The sequence below is a fragment of the Acanthochromis polyacanthus genome, chromosome 7 (genome assembly GCF_021347895.1).
Source record: "Acanthochromis polyacanthus isolate Apoly-LR-REF ecotype Palm Island chromosome 7, KAUST_Apoly_ChrSc, whole genome shotgun sequence".
NCBI lineage: Eukaryota > Metazoa > Chordata > Actinopteri > Pomacentridae > Acanthochromis > Acanthochromis polyacanthus.
The window spans coordinates 14385388-14409321 of NC_067119.1; the positions used below are offsets into that span (position 1 = coordinate 14385388).

The following is a 23934-nucleotide window of genomic DNA, read 5'->3' on the forward strand; positions in this document are numbered from 1 at the left end:
GCATTGTGTTGGTGCGTTTTCTTTTTTGTGCATGTCAGTTTTGGGTTTCACACATCTATGGGCTTTTTAAATGCCTCCATGCAGCACTTGTACTGAGTCTTGGCTGCACAGAAAATAATTATCTACGAGTAGTGTTTATGTGTGTATTTTTCTTTGTCTGTCTGTCTGTGTGTGTCTTTATGTGTGAGAAGCAGAAGTAATATCAGGGAACTCATTTAGCACAAAAGAGCAAGCTGCATGGAAACTGATAATGCGTTCGCGTGAGAAAGCAGCAGTAAAGACGCAGCTACTAGTTCCTTAATATTATCCCAAAAACGCAATAAACCAACAAGATAATCTCCTGTCAGATTTTGTGCAACACATTACATGATCATTGGCTATTTTTATTGCGGAGACTTTAAAATGGAAAAGACAACAGTAAACATGTTTTCCGCTGTGAAAGATGCAGTCCTCCTCGAGGCAAGCCCTAACAATTGTCTGTTCTGTCCTGTAATTTTACTTACAACTGAGTGCAGTTTCACTTCTGCATGATCTGAATTGTTCGTCCACATTTAGACCAAAAATAACATGGTATTTTTTAAAAAATGGAAGCAGATGCTTTAGTGTTTCTATAGGTATGTGTGCCTATAGGTGTTGGTGTAAAGACAAAATTAGGAAGGCCAGTTTCAGTGACTGATCTGTGAATTAAGGGTTTATCAGAAGCCAACACACTGAAAAGCCCTTTGTAATACAGGATTTTATTTTTCTCTGTAGAATTATCAGATCAGTCATCATGCTGTTTTCTGCCTCCATGTTCACAGTGTAACTGCAATAATACAAAAGATTTTAAATAATCTACATAAAATGAAATATTTAATTGACTAACACTGAGCATTACAATTCTCAGTTCATCCTGCATGGAAATTCAAGCCAGGTATTTGATTCAGTGGCATTGTTGCTCTAAAATCAACTTATGCCTGCTCAATTCAGATAAAAAGTGAAGGTAAAAGCATAGCAATGACCCATAAAACACCTCCCGACTTTTGCAGGAGAATGGAAGTGGAAATACATGAAAGGAAGACTATGGCCAGTCAGTTCGACTCTGATTGCTTCTATGTTTGTTTTTGAAAAAAATGACATTTTGTATTCTAGATGCGAGTGCCTGCATTTATTCTGTCAACAAATTACTAGAATAACCAGATTTGTTTAATAAAGCTTAGTTATTTGTTATGAAAAAAAAGTGCAGAAAGACAACTACAAAGATGTCATTGAAGTTGTGGGTCAAACTAAAAACAGACAAAACAACAGATAAAACATTTAATACATCTGAAGTTATATTTTAGCTGTGCAGTCATCAATGCAATGCAAACATAACCAACAGTAGTTACCTATCTGAATTTGACAGTAATGGATGAAAAATTAATCTTCAATTCTCCCTTATTATAGTGTTTTTTTGCTGTGAAAAAAATGATAAGACACTGTCCATACATTCTACCTTCAGTGGCAGCTAGATGAGCAGGTTTTCGGTCTGTATGTTGTTTTGCAGATAGAATGACAAAATAACAAATCTGAGGCGATGCAATTTCTTGTGTTATTGCAGAAGTGAATCCTGTCATGTCAGCTGAAAAGAGCAGAAGTCTCCACAGTTTCCACCGTGTTGTCTGAGTTCCTATCCTTATATTCTCTATCTCTGTCTCGGCCTCTAACTCTGGCCTTAAGCACCTCCAAAAGGACAAACTAACACCGTGACCCAGATTATTCCTCTCCTGGTGTTAATTTAGATTATTTAGCCGACGCAATAGGTGTGAATTCAATTATAGTATACGGCTTATTTTATTATATTTCAGTGTGCCCTTTGCTTCATGTCTTGAAATTATGTTATTTACCTTCGTCAGCCTTGAATTTAGCTCAACCAAAGAGGCTGTTTCTTCAGCAGCGAGCCCAAATTTTCCTTTCATCTGACGTTCAGTAGTCAAGGTTACAGACAAGGTTAGTGTCTTGCCAGGAAAATCGTGGTATTCTGTCTTTCAGTGCGAGTTCCCACAGACTTCTACAGTCTGATGGCGGATATGTTTCCTCAGACCTCCTGTAAACTTCATCTTAATCATACCCCTCTCATCTCATCTCATCTCGTCTCAGCTGTGTGTGTGTGTGTGTGTGTGTGTGTGTGTGTGTGTGCGTGTGTGTGCGTGCGTGCGTGCGTGCGTGCGTGCGTGCGTGCGTGCGTGCGTGCGTGCGTGCGTGCGTGTGTTCCAGCTCTTCTAGCCTTAATCTTTCCCACATGGTTTCATTTCATGCCTGTGTGTGCATGTGCCTACACTGTGTATCATGTTGCTCTTGGAGTTTGTCCTTCTCTGTCTGAATGTGTCTGTGCTCTCGCTGTAGATTCTCACACATTTTTATTTTTTTAATGTACACTGGCATATATGGTAAAAGCTTTGTCTTTGCCTCTCCATCCTGTCAGGGTCATGTGATACCTTATCTCAAGCCTTCAGAGAAAAGAAAATAGAAGAAATGCCAGTAACAGACCTTCTTAGAAAATCTTATGTGGAGTTATGGGTCATTAAACCAACACATCTGGAGTTTATGCATGTCAAAATGCATTTCTGTATGTGATACATATTTATGCATTTATCTTTATCTTTCATTCATGTTTTTTCCCCTCTTGCACTGACAGTGAAAGAGGAGTATGCAACATCAGTGGAAAATAGTTTTCCATACAGCAGACACTGGTGTCCATCTGTTCTGCGTTACTTATTGTACTTCAGCCTCTCATATGGCAACATGCAGCGTTAATTTGGCTCTCGTTGCATACCACAACTAAAGCCCCGAACACATGGGCCTCAGTCAGCTGAACCAGAAGCAGAATGAAACCAGCTATGAGATATACAGGAAGCACAACAGCAGGAGACATGTAGAAAGACAGACCGACAGTTAGGTTGACAAGCTAGTAAAGACGAGGACAGACAGAGAGATGAAGGTGTCTGCAGGTCTTTTCTTTAACTCTGTGTCTGTAGAGTTCTTACAAAAGAGGAGAGTTCATAAAAGCAAACTTCCCTGGTTCAAATAGTCCCTGGTTGCACATACAGGCTAAGTTTATTCAAATCAAATCAATTAGGATACATATTTTGTTACATTTATCCATGCAGATTTTGACTCTGTGAAATGAAAATGTTATTTTTTTAACACCTCAAAGCACTGAAAACTGACATTTCAAAAGCTTAACATCAGTGTGTCTTTCCAGAAACGATGTCCCAGTTCTTGAGGGAAATATGCACTCTGCAGAGTTTTCATTGGAACTGTTGCTGTCGTAAAAAACCTTTGTATTACTTCCAGTAACTATATTGGGTAATTACATGCTTATTATATTATCATTATTATGTTATTTGAAACTTCAGTTTTGTATTGCAGCCCTGAGGCTTATGGCAACAAAACAATCGTAAAACATTCACCAGCATTTAAAGGACATAACTGTGATTTGTTGAAGCTCTTTCACGACAACATTTAAAATAACCTTGGCTAAAACAGTAAGTCAATTAATTAGTCAAGAGAAAATTAATTAGCTATTAATTAACTATTTTAGTACTTCATTAATTATTTATTGCCATTTTCCTTTTATTGTATGATAGTTAATGGAATTTCTTTGGATCTTGGAGTTTTTGTCGAACAAACTTTTAAAGACATGATGCTGGAAATATCACCCTCAAGAAATTCTAGCAATGTCTTTTGCTTCCAGCTTGCTGCTTTGTTTTGGTCTCGACATCCTGGAAGTAGCAACCAAGTGTGTAATTCTGTAGAACTTCAGTTAGCCATTTTGTCTCTGCTGACGCTAGTATTCAGAGCACAGGTTGTCTCTGAGAAAGTTTCATTTTACATCACCACAGTCTTGGTATCTCACCCACAAGTCAAATCTTTTCCTCTTTCCAGGGATTGAGTTTCATGAAACCTTAAAATTATGCCTTGAAGTGACTGACTGAGTCATGTAAAGTGCGTGGGTGCACATGCATTCGTGAGTATTCACTGAATGTGTGTTTGCCACATGTGTGTGCACGGTGCAGATGTCACATACCATATCCATTTGTTTCAACCAGACAGATACAGAATGACACAAATGTGCTAGTGTTTATCTTTTTTGGTTCATTAAACCAGATTACTCAAACTTTTGTGCATTTGCTACCTAAAATGTTCTGCTTTTTAGCTTCTTTCTGCTGATCTGTCTGAACTTGTGTCCCCCCCACCCTTCTACTTTCATATCATTAGATCTTAATCTTGTACAATCCATGGGAATCTGAACAACATTTTGTAAAAAAAAACAAACAAAAAAATCTCTGGATAGCGAAGCGTCTGGAAAATTCTTAAGCAGCCATTGAATTTAAAAGTCACTCTGCAAACAGCATCTGTGATTGACTGACATAGTAATTGTAGTTCTGAAATGTTTTAACAGCCACAGTGACTTTGCTTAAATTTGACCTGACCTCAAGGAAGCAGAGGTCTGCAATGTTACATTAGGTTCTTGATTTCGTAACAGTCATGCTTCTCAGTGCCATGGAAGTCATTTGAGGATTAGTTATGTATAAATTAGGGTACCAACTCACTTTTTATTATGGATTTATTGGTTATTGTTTCATTTAAGTGAAAAAAGTGAAAAATACTTAATACAAAAAAATACAGAATTCCCCAGAATCCAAGGTAGCATCTTCATTTTGTCCAGCTAATGGTCTAAAATTTAAAGATTGTCATAAAAGAGATGATTGAAAAAATGGTGATTATTGTGAAAGTATAGGTTGATTTTGTTTGTTTTAGCTGCCCCGTTTTCTGTTTTTTTTTTTGGTTTGTTTGTTTTTTTGCAGCTTTCCTATTTGGTCTCAGTCTGTAGCCCTAAAGTGCTACTTGTGCTTTTTGTATCAGCTAGGTTCGTGCTAGCAGGCAGTGTTTTTTCACCATGATTGGGTATCTACAGCTGATGAGCCACATGATGAAGCTATGGGAAAGAGTAGTTGAAGCTAGACTAAGGGCAGAGGTGAACATCTGTGAGCAGCAGTATGGTTTCATGCCAAGAAAGAGTACAACAGATGCAATATTTGCTTTGAGGATGTTGATAGAGAAGTACAGAGAAGGTCAGAAGGAGCTGCATTGTGTCTTTGTAGATCTGGAGAAAGCTTATGACAGGGTGTCCAGACAGGAACTGTGGTTTTGTATGAGGAAGTCTGGAGTGGTAGAGAAGTATGTTAGAGTGGTGCAGGACATGTATGAGGACTGTAAGACAGTGGTGAGGTGTGCTGTAGGAGTAACAGAGGAGTTCAAGGTGGAGGTGGGACTACATCAGGGATCAGCTCTGAGCCCCTTCTTGTTTGCTATGGTGATGGACAAGATGACAGACGAGGTTAGACAAGAGTCTCCATGGACTATGATGTTTGCAGATGACATTGTGATCTGTAGTGAGAGCAGAGAACAGGTGGAGGAGAAGCTAGAGGCGTGGAGGTTTGCCCTGGAAAGGAGAGGAATGAAGGTTAGCAGCAGTAAGATGGAGTATCTGTGTGTGAATGAGAGGGACCCAAGTGGAAGAGTGAGGTTACAGGGAGAAGAGATCAAGAAGGTGGAGGATTTTAAGTACTTAGGGTCAACAGTACAGAGCAATGGAGAGTGTGGAAAAGAGGTGAAGAAGCGTGTACAGGCAGACTGGAACGGCTGGAGAAAAGTGTCAGGTGTGATGTGTGATAGAAGAGTTTCAGCTAAAATAAAAGGAAAGGTTTACAAAACTGTGGTGAGACCAGCCATGTTGTTTGGTCTGGAGACAGTGTCCCTGAGGAAAAGACAGGAGGCAGAGCTGGAGGTAGCAGAACAGAAGATGGTGAGGTTCTCTTTGGGAGTGACCAGAATGGATAAGATCAGGAATGAGTACATCAGAGGGACAGCACATGTTAGAGGCTTTGGAGATAAAGTCAGAGAGGCCAGACTGAGATGGTTCGGAGATGTCCAGAGGAGAGAGAGTGAATATATTGGTAGAAGGATGCTGAGTTTCCCACTGCCAGGCAGGAGGCCTAGAGGAAGACCAAAGAGGAAGTTTATGGATGTGGTTAAAGAGGACATGAAGGTAGTTGGTGTGAGAGAAGAGGATGCAGAAGACAGGGGTAGATGGAGGCAATTGATTCGCTGTGGCGACCGCTGAAGGGAAAAGCCGAAAGGAAAAGAGGAAGATTGGGTATCTACAGAGCCAGCAGGATTACACTGCAACAAAGTTTATATTCTTCATGAAGCTTCAGTTTTTGTTTAAGCTGTTTTAGAGAGGAGTTGTTGATACAGTTATACTAGTTTTTTTTAAGATCATTGATATCAATAAGGGTAAACTAAATATTGGTAACACGGTTAGTATATCACAGTACAGTTTAGCAGGTTACAGCCTCCAAGTTTCCCACAAAGTTCAACATCTCTAAAACTGTTTCATTTTTGAAGTTATGTTTTGGACTTATAAAATAGGACAGTGGATAGAAAGACAGGAAAAGTGGGGAGAAGAGTTGGAATGACATGCACCAAATGGCCATGGGTTGGACTTGAACCCATGACTGCTGTGTCGGGGACTGTAGTCCCTGTTTATGGCTTGCCCGCTCAACTAGTTGAGCTACCGGTGCGCCCTCTAAAACATTTTCTACAAAAACTAAACTTTACAACCTTCATTAAGTTGTCATTTACTGCAGAATTAATTGATCACATTACTTCTAGCTCGTTGTACCTGATAACTGGAAACTGTTCACAAAAACAGACGGTATCACTGCTCATGCAAACCCCTGCTATATCTATGCTAATTACAGCTACATGGGTCAGTTGTGACATGACATCATTTTGAAGTCTTATTTTGCACTTTCCAAAATCTGTTTCTTGTGGTGCATTCATATCTCAGAGGGTTAGACGTAGAGCCAGTACTGCCAAGGTGAGGTGTTGTGTTCACCAGTGTTGAAAACTCAGTCATGGGAAAGTACAGTGGATGCAAAGGGAGCACTTTTAACGAAGTGTAAAGGCTATTAAAGCATAAAATAATATGACAAGATCATAATTCAATGAGCAAAACCTGGATTAAAACAGTGTAAAAGATGTGTAGTGTTGGTGATCAGAAAGCTAGATCATGCCACAGCTCCCTGCTTTTTCAAAGAAGTTGGTTTTCTGGTGTTCATGTAAGTTTCTCCAACCACAATAAAATAAAGACTGTCTCAGCAAAATGTGTCATTAGCCTACTTACTTTGTAGTACACTTACTGTCAGGGAAAAGTAAGAGCTCCTCATAGATGGTAAACCTTTTTGATGGTGGTGGATTTTACATTGGCCAGCGTCCATAGTGTTTCAGCCCATATTCTGTCGATTTCTATATAATTTAGCATTTTGTTTCTTAATTAAAACTCCCCACATACCACACTTGCGTGAAAGTAGGCTCGAGGGATTAAGACCAAGTAGAAAACCAGTGTTTAGTCAAAGTCGGCAGTAATGACTCTTGTCAGGAAGACGGTGAGTCATAGAGAGATCCTACCAAGTTTAAAACCACAAATTTCTAAGGAAAGCACTTGGTGTAAATATAACTAAAGGCTTCAAAGAAGTAGACTCTGTCAGATGTTGTAGGCAAAATACAGTAGATCACAAGATGATTTTCTGTTGATCTTCTCTCAACTAATATGGGCATGGAAAGACAAAACGAAAACGCTTCTGATGCTTTTGTTATTTTACCTCTCTGAAGTCTTCCAGTAGAATATTAGATATAATTTGCTATGACTTATCTACGGAGCTATGATTGAAAAGCTTTTGCTCTGAGTAGAAGTAGCAAGTTTCTAGGATAGATCCATCACAGTCAAAATGTCTACATGAACCAGCTTGCCCATGCAGGAAATAAGTTGTATTATGGAAGAAACACAGTTGCCTTTCAAATGTAGTGTTCATTTTAACAAAACTGTGAGAAAATCAGCAAAGAAAAAGCCAGAATGAATGGGTCTTTCCATCCACTACTGGAGGTATTTTGTTGCGATGTAACAGCTGCTTGTACTAATAATTCTGCAACTGGGTGTTAAATCTCTGTAGAAGAGGACAGCGGAACAAGACGATGTACTTAAAAGAGAACCAAGCAACAAAACAGGGAACATAATGTGAAACACATTGCAGAAATATTGCATTATTGTTTCATGTATTAATTTGAAGAATGTTCTTTTCATTGGTGTCCACAGATCTGATGTTTCCATCTGCTGCTATTTTTTTGTCTCCTTAGTGCAGCAGAAGCATCAATGGACTTTAAAGTCCCAAATTTAGCCATATTTTGAGATTTTTCTTTGGAGTCTTGTGTTGATCAAGTTGTTTATGCACAAATGCCCTAAGAGACAGGAGAATTGAGACACACCTTCACTGAGGAAACTAGGGTGATATCTATGATTCCAAGACTGAAACATGATAGGAACTATGACAAAGATTGCTTCCTGTTTTTTAGGCAGTTTTCAAGAAAGAACAGGAAAACATGTTGGTTCCAGTTTCTCAGAAGTCAAGAAGCTGAACATCTTTTATTTTGGGCCGTTGGTCAAGTATAGCAGGCTTTCAAACTTGATCAGCTCAAATCTCTGATAATGTTAACAGGCATTTCCAGACATTTTTGGTCTTTGGTGGAAATCACTGAGTTAGAGGGAGTTCAGACTGAGTTCATCTCTGTGTTCAAACAAAGCTGTGTGGGACTTAGTTTGAAGTAGCTTCAGGTACCAATGTGATGATGAAATACAGTCTGGAAAGCCATGTTTTCAGGGATGGCAATTTTCTGCGGATCCGCGGATTTCCGCCGATTTGATTTCAAATTTGAACACTTTATTGTCGCTGATGTTAACGTCGTTAACATAGACTCCCGTGAGACTTTCACCGAAGCTATCGTTTGTTGTTGACTGGGGGGGACGTTAGCATTCACTGAAGCTATCGTTCAATTGTAAACGGCCCAGCGATTTGATAGTATATATATATATATATAGTATAGTATAGTACTTTTATATAGTGTATGTAGTGTATTTTGAAGTGAAGATAGTGAAAAAGGGTTGAAGAACATGTAAGTTAATTTGCTGACTTAAAAAAGTCTAGTATTATTATATTTTTGCTCATTTTTCAGGCCCTCCCCCCCGGTCAACAACTTTCAGCTGAAATCAGAATTTGCTGTTGCCATCACTGTGTTTTGGTGTTGGATCTGTGAATCGAGAGGTTTTTACAACTGCACTGCTATTATTTTATCTGTTGTCATGATCAGTGGAAGGTAAATGGTAGAAATACGGCCTTTACTTCACAAAGTCATCTACAAATAACGTGTGTTTGCATGAATGTGACTGATCAATGCAGTACCTTGGCAGATGATTCTTCAAGACTGTCTGAATGCGGGCGTGTACTGTAGAATTCGATGAGTGAAAGTTGTTGGGCTGTCTTTATTAAAATATGCATGTGTCCTTTGAGCTGTAAGTCAGTCACCTTTTTGTTGGGACTTACCAAAGTTTTGCCCTGTTACCAGTTTTTAGAAGCCAAATCTCAACGACAAGTTCAGAAGTGGAGGTTAGATGGTTTGATGAACTCAAGATTGCTTCTGTGTTTTGCTGTTGATGATGTTTTTACTGGCTTCATGGAACTGTGATGAACTGAGGCGGACTGTGGAACATTGTGGGGACAGGAGCCAGCCCCGGCGAGTCTGAGCCCATGTACTCCGTCAAAATCATGTCCTTTTGAGTTCAGAGTACGTTTATTATTAATAAATATCAGATGGAGAAGGAAATCTACAAGCAGATGTAAGTTAATATTTCAGAAATTTGCTTGCTTTGCTTGGTGTTGTGGCATGGAGAAGGAGCCCACAGTGGCTGGTATTTCAAGCAGACAAAGCCAGTGTAGGTGGCTCTGGCATGAATGGGATAATGTTGGCAAGTTAAAGCTTTAGGAGACCACAAGGCAGTTTAAAAACATGCTGGAAGGAAAGCAAATCCCACCTGGCCTGAGAAATGCCTTGATATCTTGAAAGAAGAGCCGGAGGTTGTGACTAGGAAGAAGAAATCAAAGCTTTCTTGCGTAGCCTGCTGCCTCTGCGACTGGACAGGAACGATGATCAGTGAATGTCTGGATAAAGATGTTAAACTGGAAACATTTGTGCATATCGTTATGTACACATTTCCCAAATTTGCGATGTCAGAAGGGTCTAAGTGCACGCTATACACCAAAAGAGAATTGACGGAAAAGCAAGAGAAGTTGAGCTAAGATGTGGTGAGCAACAAAGCTTTTCACATCATTTGTCACTTTTGTTTTGTTTGAATGTCGTCGAAAGGAGGCAGACAGAAAACATATTTTCTCAGGCAGAGTGGAAAACTTCTCTCACAGTGTTGAAAATGCATGTGTGCTTCCTCGTGTGTGTTTCAGTGTGACAAAAATCTAGAGAAACATCTAAAGGAAGTGGAGTGGTTAGAGTCATGTGGTCAAGATGTTTGTCAGATCTCTTGCTCTGCCTCTTTCTAGTTCTGTGTTTTGTTCTGCAGGAGGGCTTGTCATGGTGCGTTTGCCTGCATTAATGAAAATTAGACATGTGCAGGTCGTCACATGGGTTCCCTTAGTGGTGGCTAATATTTAATTGTTCATGCATCTCGCATGTGTGCATTTTCCCGCTGTCATAACCTCTTTGTTGTGTGTGTGTGCAACCTACAACCACAGTGCCAGTGCACATGACCTTGCTGAGTAGCATGTGGAAAGCCCCCAAGCTGTGCAACACCCTCACCCAACAGTTTTTTTATTGGCCTCTGTTCTTCTTGTTCACACAGACCTACAAACACACACCTACACACGCACCTGCAAAGATTATTGTGTTACTAAGCACAATTATGTCATGGTTTGAGTAAGCACAATTGCAGTATGATTAGGTGTGTGCTTCATTAAAAGTCATGCAAACACCAGTAGCTCTCAGTGCAACTTTATTAACGATCAGGTTTTTATTACAAGGCACTCTGATTGATTGGGCCCAAAATATACTCCCATGCAGGTACACGCAAGATTAATTTCATATGTCTATGTGTTGAGGCTTGTTGCTTTCAAATAAAAAAGACCAAAACATCCCTGGAAGATTTTCTGTACAAGGCTTTAGAAGGTTAAATTGGTGAACGCTGCAGAACCAAGTGTTCATTTCTGTATGCAGTTGTGAACAAAGGTTTACTCGCCCTTTAAAGACCATGGCAGTTTGGAGTGCTCAGTGAATCCTTTAAATTTAATATTTGGACGGTTGAAAAGAAACAATCGTGCATTTTGGTTCTTGCATTGATTTATTGCAGGTCTTCTGGAAATATGGCAAAATCTGCTGGGTCAAAAATATACATACAGCAATTCTGATATTCAGATAAACCTCCTTTGGCCATTTCACCTCAATTAGACACTTTTGGAAGCCGTCTACAAGCGTCTGATTGTCTTTAATGTCTCCTGTTGATTGAATTAGGGTAGTTCAACTCATTTTGATGGATTTCTGACAGACAGTTTAAGCCAGGACTTTGGGGAGGCCGGTCTAAAAAAAACTGTAGCCATATTTAAACATGGGTATGTGGTGCTTTACTTCTCCTTGTCATTCCACACTTTCCTATTCACTTCCTCTTGACTCTTTTTCATAGTCACATCTCTAATTCCACTGAACTCACTCCCCCGACACTTTCTGGGCAACTCTTTGGCCTGGTTTCCATTACAAGGCCAAAAACAGCAAGCATTTCTTCATTATCTTTGCTTCTAGTGCTTCTCACTGAGGACTAAATCGTCCCTTTTGCTCCGGAGTTGTAAACATTTAGAGTTTGCTCTGGCTCCAGCAAGTCCTTAGTGATTGGTGTGTCCAATTTCAGGGCAAAATTTTGACGAGTTAGTTTAGGAGTTGCACGTGAGTAATTTACAACAAAAGCAAAGAGCAGGAAGGGAGTAAAGACTGGATTTCAAAGAAAGAAAAATGTTTTACATGCTGGGGAAGAATATATTTACTATTTTTTTCCACATGTGCACAGTTACTGGACACACAACACACCCTTAACTGACCATCACACACACACACACACACACACACACACCCATAACTGACACATGCCGAGTCTCACACATGTGGATTAGTAGCACACAAGCGAGATCCTACACGCATATACATGCATGCACACAATTTTACAGCCACTGCTGAGGGAATGTTGTGCAAACTTTCTCAAACTTGTGTCCATATTTCTTGCTAGCAATTCATAATACACACACCAAGCACTTCCCAAGTGAACATTGTAATCATGATGCAACAACAAGCACAACTTACAGAGGACAGAAAGGTTTATGGCAGCTTTTTCCTCATTTTTCTATAGGCGAGAAGCAGATTTTTTTTTTTTTTTAAAAAGTCTTCACTCACAAAAACTTCTCATGCTTATGTAAAAAATGTTTTTGCCCGATATTTGTCATTGATGGAAAAAAAAAGAATTGGTTTAAGTACTTGGAAACTCAGCTGCACGAACACCACTTGTGTGCATGTGGAGAGATTCACGCTCTGCTCACCACTACACACAATCACATGATCTATTTTCTGATTCTCGGTAAACTAATCTGCTTCTTCGGGTTCTTTTTGATGATATTTCAGCATTAGAACAAGGTGTTCCACTCATGACGACATTGGGTTTTACTTAAGTTATCTTTGGTAAATTGCATAATTAAAGATTAGGACATTAAATAAATAGTCACTCTGCAACAGTGGTCAGGGCCAAACAAATAATCATTTATCATAATGACCTGGTAACATCTTGTCATTCATGTCAGTCGATATTTCTCCACAGAGGGTTTGGAAATTATACTTTTATTTTTAAGTGTTTTGGGGAATGTTTCTGTCTTTTTGTTTGATAGCATTAAAGTCAGGGCAGGAAATGAGAGGGGAGAGAGGAAGCCCCCAGTGGGACTCAAATTGGGGAAATTGTGACCGTATGGTCAACATCCCAGACGATCAGGCTACCAAGACACCCTGGAAATGATATCTCATGCAGAGACTCTGCTGTTAGATTTAGGATCACTATGCTGCCTTCACTTGTGTTGGAGGGGAATACAGGGTTTGTAGTGCTTTAAGACTGAGATTGAATTGTCAAAGAAAGATATTTTTCCAAAACCAACATGTCAGTAGACTTTGTCCTCAGTGGCAAAACAGTCGCTATTCAAACAATTCACATTTTCAGTAGAAAAACGATCCAAAAAAACTGTTCTCAGTCAGATCTGTGGATTATCTTGAGTAACCGATACACATTTTGTTTCAGCTGAGTTTGTCAAATGCTGTTTTTTAATTCATGCCAAATGCACAACAAATGAAACACAATCCTCCTCTCGTGTATTTTAAGCCTCAGATATATCTCACTGGTGAATATCTCCAAAAATTCTGGGAAGAAATACCTCCAACGGCCTGTACAAGAAGAGATGTCGTGAGAGTTAAATGGGGAAATGGTTCTTGGTGGCCTGCGTAAGCTGATTCTTTTAGCAGCATGAGAATAAACACATAATCTGATGCACAGTTATACATGCATAATGTGCAATTTCTGAGTATTTTGCAATTGTACTGATTCTAAGAAATGATGAGTTGCTTATGTACAAACTTGAAAATTTGCTATGTAACTGTGCAATACGTGCCATTCTCTTATCTCATTCTCCTGCTTTTCCTTCTACACTTCCCTAGCTTATTAAGTTGTTGGTAAATATTAGTATGTGTTTTCATGACTTCAAAGCCCTTTAGATTATCTGCTGGAAAAATATTTGTCAGAGTTAGATTGTGCTTAATAAGGTGGCAGAAAATCTACAACATTGCACTTTTTTATTAGCTGTCTTTATGATTTTCTGTCACATTTTGATTGTTATCACGAGAGAAAAAAAACCTGCGAGACACCTGAGAAAGTAGTTGCCACTTTCCCTTCTTCTTTTTTCTGCTCTGTCAGGCTTGCTAATTGGTCTTTTCTCGAGTGCAAAACCACAGCTAATTCATTTACGAGGAACTGCGCTCAGTTCTGTGAATCTCGCGTATGCTCTCTTAACTTCACATTTTGCTTGTGTATCAGTATTTCTGAGAAGTATGCAAGGAGGGCAGCACAGTGAAGTGACACATTTATTCATTACAGAGGGCCACAGCTTGTGACAGGTTTCCAAGAACACAGTCATCTCTATCAGTGTTGGTAACCCCACAACGAGAGCTCGGCGGTGTATGTGTGTGTGCGCGCATTTCCCACATCCTCCATGATGCCACAGATAGAGCTGATTGTGAATGTGATCAGCTCTAGTGATCTCTTTGCTGCATGTACTCCACCTATGAACACACATCATAAACATCTCTGAGTCTGATTCTGAAACTAGTGTGTACAGAGGTGGCTGTAAGAGTTTTGTTGTTTTTTTTCCTCAGAGGAGGCATGTTTTTTAAATATTTTCTTGGTTTGATCTGAGAAAAAAACAACAACAAAAAAACAGGAACCTTTGAAATGCACAAGTGAAACTTAAAATTAGGACTGCACGATTTAAAGCCTGAATGATCATCTCAATTATTTAGAAGTCATTATAATTTATCGCAATTATTCATTGATTTTAGTGATGCAAGGATATTTTAGTGCAGATTCTCATTTGAACAGAGCACTGCTTTCACTTCCATGTTGTGCTCTATCCAGTTAATGTACAAATCTTTGCATTTTCACATGAATTCAGTGCAACTTGTAGAAGTGTAAAAAAAAAAAAAAAACTAAAATTTTACTTGCAATGATATGCTTGCTGAATATCTTTTTTTTTTTTTGATGGCTGCTACAATTTACAGATGTTCCCTAAATGCCTCGCTGACAGGCTACAGTAGATGCTAGCTGGACAGATGTGCATAGAGAAGCCTCTAGTCTCCACACACAGCTACTGCAGCAACTCAAGGCAGGTGTGTGACTAGAAATTACCTTTAGAAGACTAAAATAAAGCATTGTAATGTAAGATATCTACATGGGCTGTTTGCTGGAAGCCAAAACTGTGATTATCATTCAATTAAATGTGCAGCCCTTCTGAAAGAATTTTATTTTACATGATGTGACTGTTACATTTTTAACCAAGCCATTTTAAATAGCTGACCCCAAAATTGCATTTTGAAAGATGCTTCCGTTTTCATGCATTGGTAATGTGCTCTTTTGTGATTACAGCTGCTTTCCGTGCATGTAAACCCCAGCGGGGCCTTAAACCTTTCCTTTTTTTTTACAATGTTATCATTTTTTGGATCTGCTTTCTGAATCAAGTTGTGCTTTGAATACCAAAGGAGACCCTGCACAAACGAGCAAAGCAGGAGCGAACTGGGATCGGAGTCTATTTCTGTCCCAGCAGCTCTGGAGGAAGACCTCAGGAGTGTTTATCTGCGTGACACAAGCAACAGGTGGTGAAGTCTGGCAGCACAGTGGAGAGTGAAAGCAATGCCAGCTGCTGCAGATCACCATGAGCTGCAGCTGTAGATGTTGTATAAACATATTAAAATAGGAACACATTTTTTCTTTACAAACATACCAGGAATTTGTGTACAGTAGCAACGATCGAAGCAGAGCTACGATCTGAAACCAGATTGTAAAAACATCCCTGTAACATGGACTGCTTAAAAATATCCCCCACAATACTGGCATATAAAGCAGTTTTGTGTAGTTATTGTCAACAGATGTCACGACAAGACTGAAACCAACAATGTTAGATCATGTCTAAATACTTTTCCTCATTTCCAGTCATCCTGTGTTACTTATCTTGTTTTTGATTTAAATGTGTGTTTAAATTAAATGTATATTAAATGATTTCAAAGTTTAGGCAAGCTTAAATAGTTGCCTAAAATAGCAGCAGGGGATTTTTAGAAGAGCCGGACCGATACTGGATTTTTGTGGTTTATAGGGATACAGATTTTAGATATAGATAAATATTATGGCAATAGACCGGAAAAATGATAGGGGCCTTGTTTATCAAGTTTCCAGCAATGTATTTCACAAACTTTTTGGCAGTTTTCTGTAAAGACAGCATGTTACTGCACCACCATCTGTGATACCTGCTCTGCTACATGTGCTGCAGTGAGCAGAATATTTTAAAGAATGGGATTGGAGCCAGTCTGATGGATAAACCATGTGATGACACCGTTTCTTACTTAACCCAAGTATCTTTTTGTGCTGTTATTTTCAGTACAAAAACAAAGGGGCTTTGTGCGATATCTCTGGGAGGCCGTTATCAGCCAGTAATATCGGTCATGTTTTTGGAAAAATCATTCAGACTAACTGCAGACGACCGCTTTCACCCCGTGTAACTGGGAATTTCCAGTGCAATTTTTCAATTTGTGCATGGAAAAGTCTTGAGTGGAAACGCCGGAAATGTAAAAAGAAGTGGCTGAGATGGAAAAGTTGGGTGTGTCAACAGAAGAAAAATGTGACGTAGTACAAATGTAAACACAGCTGGCAAAAAAAAAACCATCACTTTATATGGAGCATGTGTGCTATCCAGAAAAAAGAACATGCAATTTTAATCCATTTGACTCTTAACTGTTCCATCTAGAGGCATGCTGTGTTTCTGCAGTGGCTTCAGGGAACATTAAGTGCACCAAGTGTAGTGGATGGGATTTGTGTTTTCTTTTAGTGACTTTCTGGAAGTTTGGTTGAAGTTTGAGCTACATTTGGCTAGAATATTGAATAGCGTGGTTTACAGGTGTGTTTTTAATATTTGTCGGACACCAGTGGAGCTCTGTGACACGGAGATATCAGCTAATGAGGCTTTGGCTTTTGGTACTTTGCATGTGATGCGTTGAAAATAAGACTTATCCCTTACGAATATGCAGCAACAAAACTAAAGAAACACATCTATGATCCCTACCTGAAACCAGGGGAAGTACAGACAGATGTGTTGGTTACTGTGATTGAGGTCATGACCTCCCCTGACAGAGGAGGCCCTGATGGTTGTTGCTGTAGCTCTAAAATGTGTGTGTGTCTGCAAGAAAACTGTACATACATGCTTTTGTAAAATCTCTCCAGAGACCAGTTTGGTAACCATGCAGAGTCTAAGGCCAGTCTAGCTCACAAACACACACACACGCACGCACACACACGCACACGCACACATGCGTGCACCCCGGACAGCGTTGGCTACAGTGACCCTCGGAGGGATACAGGAATGTTGAGTGTCAGTCCGTTGCCGTGGCGACGGCCTTGAGAAAGGGACCCTGGGAAGATCGTTTTGGACTCCAAACATCCTGTGTGTCACCCGTGTGTGGGTGTGTGCGCTCAAACTGTAGATGTGTTTGTGACTGTGTGGGTGAGAGGCTGCATGGTTGCATCTGTTGCTTGTTGTTTGTGCGCTACTTTCATCGACTGTTTACGTCCGCTGCCGAGTGTGTAAACCTGTGTGACGCAGATATTACAGATGGCATTAATTCCTAAAATGTTTCTGGTTTTCTTTGGATTTTATTCATTAACGTATTTGGCCTAAATATTGATAATTCATCTAACTTAAGTGGACAAGAATGGAAGAAAAATAATATATAGTACACTGTGATGAATGTCATTCATTTGGAACTTTTTCAAAATATTTTCAACAATAATTTATTTATTTTTTTATTGATTGTATTTGATTAGTTATTTGACTAGAGTATAAAATGTCAAAACATGGAGAAAAAACAGTCTGTCACAGTCCAATATCTAAATTTAATTTTCAATTATTAAACACAGAAATGCTGTAAAATCTCAAAATACAGATGCAATTGAGTCATTCATAATCAAACTCATAAAGCTATATTTAATTGTCAGAGATCTCAGAGTTTGTAACGATGATCTGTTAAAGTTGGTGTCAGAGTGTAAGAAAAAAATATAAATTTGCAAATTATAATAATTTCTCTAAAATGCAGCTTTTCTGCAGCTGTCCCAGACAAAGGTTAATTAAAAACACAGACAAATTACCTTTTGTTAAAAAGAAACTGCATATACATCATAATAAATATGCCGAAAATAGTCGAGTGCATTAAACAACATGGTATTTAACTACAATATGCAATTAATTCAGGAGAAAATGCACAATATTAGGAATTACAGAGTGATTAAGATGGAAAAGGTGACAGCTTCTCATATAATTCACAGCAAATATCATTCAAAATGCCATTCTGCCAGGATGTCGCCTGTGTTGCCGCTGTTGCATATCTGTGTTTCATACTCACGATATTTGTGTGCGTGAATGTGTTTGATGTTGAAACATAGTAGTGAAAGTTGACTCAATCTGAAAAGAACCAGGAGTGAAAACTGAAAAGCCGCTGCAGGGTCATAATATTACTGGGACAGATCAGCATCAGCTTCATATTTCACAGAGCTGATTTTGCTGATGTCCGTTTATGTTTTTGAGGCAAGAAAGGAAAACACTTACCAGGTAGTTTATTGTAGGTTGTTTAATTTGAACCGTAAGTAACAATTATTATCATTAACACTTAAAATGTTGTCTTTAATTTGGCATTTAGATTTATACAAAGATGGGAATCTCTTTAAATACTCATATTCACTTTATAGTGATTAAAAAAGAAAACAAATGCGTAAGCTACTTAACTCATTGAATATTTGAAATTTTACCCTCTGATAAATTAAACCCCTTATTCTGTCCCACTCACCATCATGTGGATATCAAATACAAACTCATGCTGTGCAGCTGAATATTGCTAAAACCCAAAGAAGTTAGATTTTTTTAAAAGTTTCAAAAAACTTTATTTTGGAAAAATGAGGCAGATGTCTTAGATATGTCATTTAAAAGAAGTAGAAAATATTAGTGTATAAGTTTCATATGCACAAAAGGAAAAGATATCACTGATTCTGTTGAAAACTGTGGCACAAGATGACTTTTATCCTCAAAGCTAACTAAAAGGAAAACAGTAAGACCTGTGTTGATTAGAGTTTGATCGGTCCAAAATTCATTCTGCAGCACAACAGTCAAAACAGGTTGTCATCACCAGCAAAGTGTAGTTACGTTTTTAGACAAAATGAGGAGAAATTCCATGTAAACAGGCCAACAGAGTCATGAAACCAAAAGGACAAGTAAAACACAGATGTGCTGCTCTTTCCAGTCAGCTGTCAGATCTCTGTAATAAGTGTGTGCTCTGCTCCTGCTTGTTGTTTTTTGTTCTTTGCTTTTTGACTAATAAAACTCTGTCTATTTTGTGGCAAATCCATTTTAAAATCAGTTTCCACTCACACTCAGCTCAGACGCATCATTGATTTACAGAGTTCAACATGTGGACATGATGTCCTTGTGTTTTTTCCCTAAAGGAGACATTAAATGTTAAAATGTTAAATAAATTATTATTGATACAGTGAAGCTGCCGTAACCTTGTGTTGAGACATGCTGTCACTTCTTCCACAGTTGCAGGGTGAAGAATGGGACATAGATTTGAGGTCTGCTGGTAAACAAGACGGCTATGAGCTGCTGAGACAAAGAAAGCAGTAATTTAAGACATAAATGAAAAGCTTCCCCGAGGGTTTTACTGTATATTTACAGACTCATTATGCTCGCTCTCTCTGGTTGCGTACGTCTGGATCTGTTTGTGTCTTGCTAGTTTGAAAGGACTTAGCCTTTGTTTGTGGCAGCTTCTACAGTAAAGGGTCAGGTCGTATAGTTTCCACACAAACAGGTGTCATTCACACACCTGCACGGATGCTTTTAAAAAGGAGGAGGGAGGCATTTGTAAAATTCCTAATAACGTTACGACTTACAGTCTGGTTCTGCCAATGATAAACTAGCCATTTTAATGCTTACAAAGTTTATTCAGTGTAATAGTGAATGCCAAATAAACAGCTTTGAGTATTTTAGTATGAAGTAATACAGATAAATAGGGATTTCCAACTCTGTATTAGGGCCAGCATGTTATTTTTCATGCCCCTTCCCTTTGTTGTCCTTTTTTTGTGTCCTTGTAGTTTAACGTCTTTTATGTCATCACTTTTTGACTCTTTATTGTCGTTTTGCATCTGTTTTGTGTTCATTTTTATGCCACTTTGTGGTTGTTTAGTGTCTCTTTTTGGCCATTTTGCATGTCTTTTTGATCATCTGATTGTGCATCATTTTGTCTCTCTTCAGTTCTTTTTCACAATTTTCGTGCCATTTTGCATACAGTTGTGTGTCTTTTAGTGGTAATTTTGCATCTCTGTGATTGTTTGCGGCCGTGTTGGGTTATTTATGGACGTTCATTTGTTGAAGCTATGTGCCTTTTTGTGGTCGTTCTGCTTCTCTTCAATGTTGTTTCTTTGCTTCTCCAACATCAAATGTCAACAATAGCTTCATACCGAGGCCTGATCAGCCTTTATCTTGTAGCCTCATTCTGTAATCCATTTATTTTGCTTGCTAGACAACTACCTGCCACCATCTGAGTCTGGTCGGGGGTCACCAGTAGAAGCAGTAAGAAATATGGGAAGTGTGCCTCTGGTTTTGCTTGAAAGCTGCTAGACATGAACACTTGCACAGTTCATGAATGCTCACACAGTTTTCCCACTTTGCTTGATGGTTTTGTTTAAGGAAATAATCTTAAAAGAGTTCAGTGCAAATTCGAAAATCAGAGAAGGGTGGAAAGAAACCCAGCAAAGTTGAATACTTGTGTGCTTGTGCTTGTGTGTGTGTGTGTGTGTGTCTTGCAGTAATAGGAAATGTGCCGTGAGCTTGAACTTGCTCCCCTGATGAAGCTGATTCACAGAAATCAGGCCTGTTATGTTGTTGCTCAACCAGTCAGACATCTGGTGTATGTTTTTTTTCTTCTTTTTTTTCTCTTCACAGTACACACATGGTTCCTCAAAGATGCTCCTAGTGAGAAGCTCATTCACATTCTCACAATGAATTCCTCTCAATGAGTCACTCTCAGCTCGAATACTCACCAGCAAACACAGAGCGAGAGTAGCAGATCTCATTAGCTGTAGCATATCCGGCGGAGTTATGACGGTGAAGCTTTAACTCACATTTCACACATCAGGCTGCGACCGCGATTAATCTGCCTGTTGCTCTCTGTAGTTATGTAGTCTAGTAAATGTTAGAAAGTACTAAATGTGTTGTTTTGTCCCAGCTGATGTGGGTTGAACAGCAGGCTAAAACCCAAATATAAAAGGCAAGAAGAGTTTTATTTTCTCTTTTACGTACTGAATGTCAAGGCCACAGATTCCTATTTGTGCCTAATGCCTTCTTCAGTTATACAACATCTTATATATATAAAAATAGAAAAGTGAACAAACAAAACGTAGAAATGTGGCACATAGAGCCCGAGGAATATGTGCAGCAGTACACTAGTACACTAGAAATGATTTAACAGCAGCATCACATGTCAAAAAGTGAAGGAACAGAGGAAAAATCATTTCTCTTTAAGTATATTCATCTTTCTCACTCTTGTCTCAGTCTTTCTACAGAAGAGAGTTTTTAGAAAAAGTTTTAACCTGAACCTGAAGCAGCACAAACAAATTCTCCTGAACATCCTGGCCTAAAATTCAGCTGTGACAGCACTTTGGTGTGAGTTCACTTTTCGTCAGTTCCTCATTCACTGACTCAGATCTCACCGAATGAGTCATATCCCTCTTCTCCGTGCGTCGTCGCGTTTTTTATTGATAATATTAGACACTGTGGTCGAAACGCAGAGCAATAAGAGTTACGAGGCAGGGGTGAGGGGGGGTGAATCTACTCTTTTGATGTGCGTGCTCCTGTCTGTTTTTATGTGTGAATGTGTGTGTACAGGATTAACATAGACATTCCTCAGGCTCACACACTGTCACATGGACTCAAACTCATCCGGTGCACAAAGGCCTGGAATCCGTCCTCCCTTGCTCTCCGTCCCTCCCTCTCTCCCACCCAACGCCGTGGCGTTCACCGTCTCGTCTGTTTCCTTTTGCTGCTGCTTCTGCTCTCTCACGCTGTTCACCTCCTCCGCTGTTTTTTTTCTTCTCCTTCTTTGTTCTGCTTTCTTGCATGTGTTTGTCCCACAGGGTTTGATCTTGTTAGCCTCCGCTGTGCGCTCTGTTTGTTTGGGAAGTTGGTGCGAGTCACGTTAATTGCTGGTAGCTTAAATATATTCATTTTAGGGGACTCCATCCCGAGCTGGGTGATGATAATATGATAATAATAACTGTGATTATATAAAGCTGTTGTGTTTATAGTCAAAATTAATCTGTCACAGAGAAAGATTTTAACTTTATGTAATTGAATTTTAGCACAGCTGCAAACTGGTGGATTAATTGATGAGCATAGCCTGGAAAACTTAACATCTACATTAATAATCAATGAATAAGTCATTTTTCAAGTCGGAATACTAAAAATTTGATGGTTCCAACTTCCCATATGTAAGAATTTACTGCATCTTCCTTTATAATAACATTTTTTTTATCTTTTGGACTGTTCATCAAACTAAACAAGACATAGTAAGCAGTCACTTTGGATTCTAGTGCAATTGTGATTTGCTTTTCTGTTGTTTTATGGACTAAAAAAGATTTGTATAATCGAGAAATGGACCATTGTATTTGTTTATAATGAAAGTAATCAAAGTTGTAGCCCAACCAAACAGTAAGTATTGTCATCTTTCAATATTTCACTGATATCAAGTTGCTTCATTCTCTCTGACTTCTGATAAATATGCTATTGAACTAATATTAAAAGTCTGCTCTCTGAACTAACTACTCTGTTATAATGAGAATTTTATTTTTGAAGTGATTGAAAATAGTGAAAAGTATGAGTTTGTTGTGAGTTTTAAATGTTGCCCTACCATCTGTCCAAATCCTTTAAATTTACATTAAAAGTAAAATGAATACCCAGATTTAAGAAGTGGTGACCTGATGATGTTTGCAGCCAATTATCAAAACTTTATTTTAACCAGATAATCCATACAATCACCGTTAGCTTTACGTCATCAGAGCACAAACATCTTTTGTTTCCTGCGTTTTAATTTGTCATAGAACTGTTTTGCATCCTTTCTCTCTTCTAGTCTCATCTCTGTGCCACAAGCACCTTCAAGGATAAAAATTAATAATACCAGCAACAATAATCAGCACTCATCAGACGATAACAAGAGCCTTTCCTGTCCTCATAACACATCTCTATTCTGCGTCATGATTTAAGGTTTTTAAGTTGTCAAACACAACAAAGCACGTGCAGCTAAGACATACGACACTAGTTCTAAAACTGTTAACAACGCTTGTCGGCTCCCTTTGTCTCCACATGTTTCTATCAGCTGTTGGCCACGCTTCATTTTAGAGCCGACCTGTGACCCAGCGTGCCACAGGCCTGTGCACATGGCTGGCCAAGTCATCCATCCGTGTGTGTGAATCTGTGTGTGTTTATGCCGGTGGCTCTGTTAGCGCTCGTTTGTATCGAAGCTCTTCATCGCTGTATTAGTAACGTATGATTACTTTGTGTGCATGTGTCTGTCGCCGTGCCCCATTGGATGCTCACACACACCAACATGCTTCTGTCCAGCTGCATTTCAGGTTTACATGTGTGGGGCGGGACTTTAAAAAGTGTTTTGACACCCGTAGAAAGTTCAGTGTCTTTTCTTATGCATAACTCTGGTGGTTTAGTTGGTGGTCAACACACTGAGTTTGTGCTGTGTGCTTCGGGTCAAACAGCCACCAGGAAGCCCTTCGCATCTCATCTAGCTTTCTTTAAATACACTTTGGTCTGCTGTGAGTTTCCATCATGCTTTTCTTCATTTCAGTTCACTGCGTTTTCTGCTACTAAGGGAGGCATTAGCATCAGCAGCATATTCACACGGGCATGTAGAGGCTGTGCATATGTGCTCACACTGGATGTTCACATGCGTACACTCGAACACATCACACAAACTGCCTCTGGTTTCCAGGCTGTCTGTCTACCATCTGGTTCCCATTAATTAAGTGTGAAGACAGCAAACAGTATCTGTGTTGCACACATGTACGTGTTCATGAATAAACTGCATCCTCTGGAATCTGTAGCTTAATTCATCAGCTTC

General features: G+C 39.1%; 1 protein-coding gene across 2 annotated transcripts in view; it reads left to right on the plus strand.

Annotated features, from left to right (window-relative positions):
• Positions 1-23934, plus strand: part of sh2b3 (SH2B adaptor protein 3) — a 63916-nt gene that overhangs the window by 22945 nt on the left and 17037 nt on the right. The gene's annotated exons all lie outside the window — the stretch shown is intronic.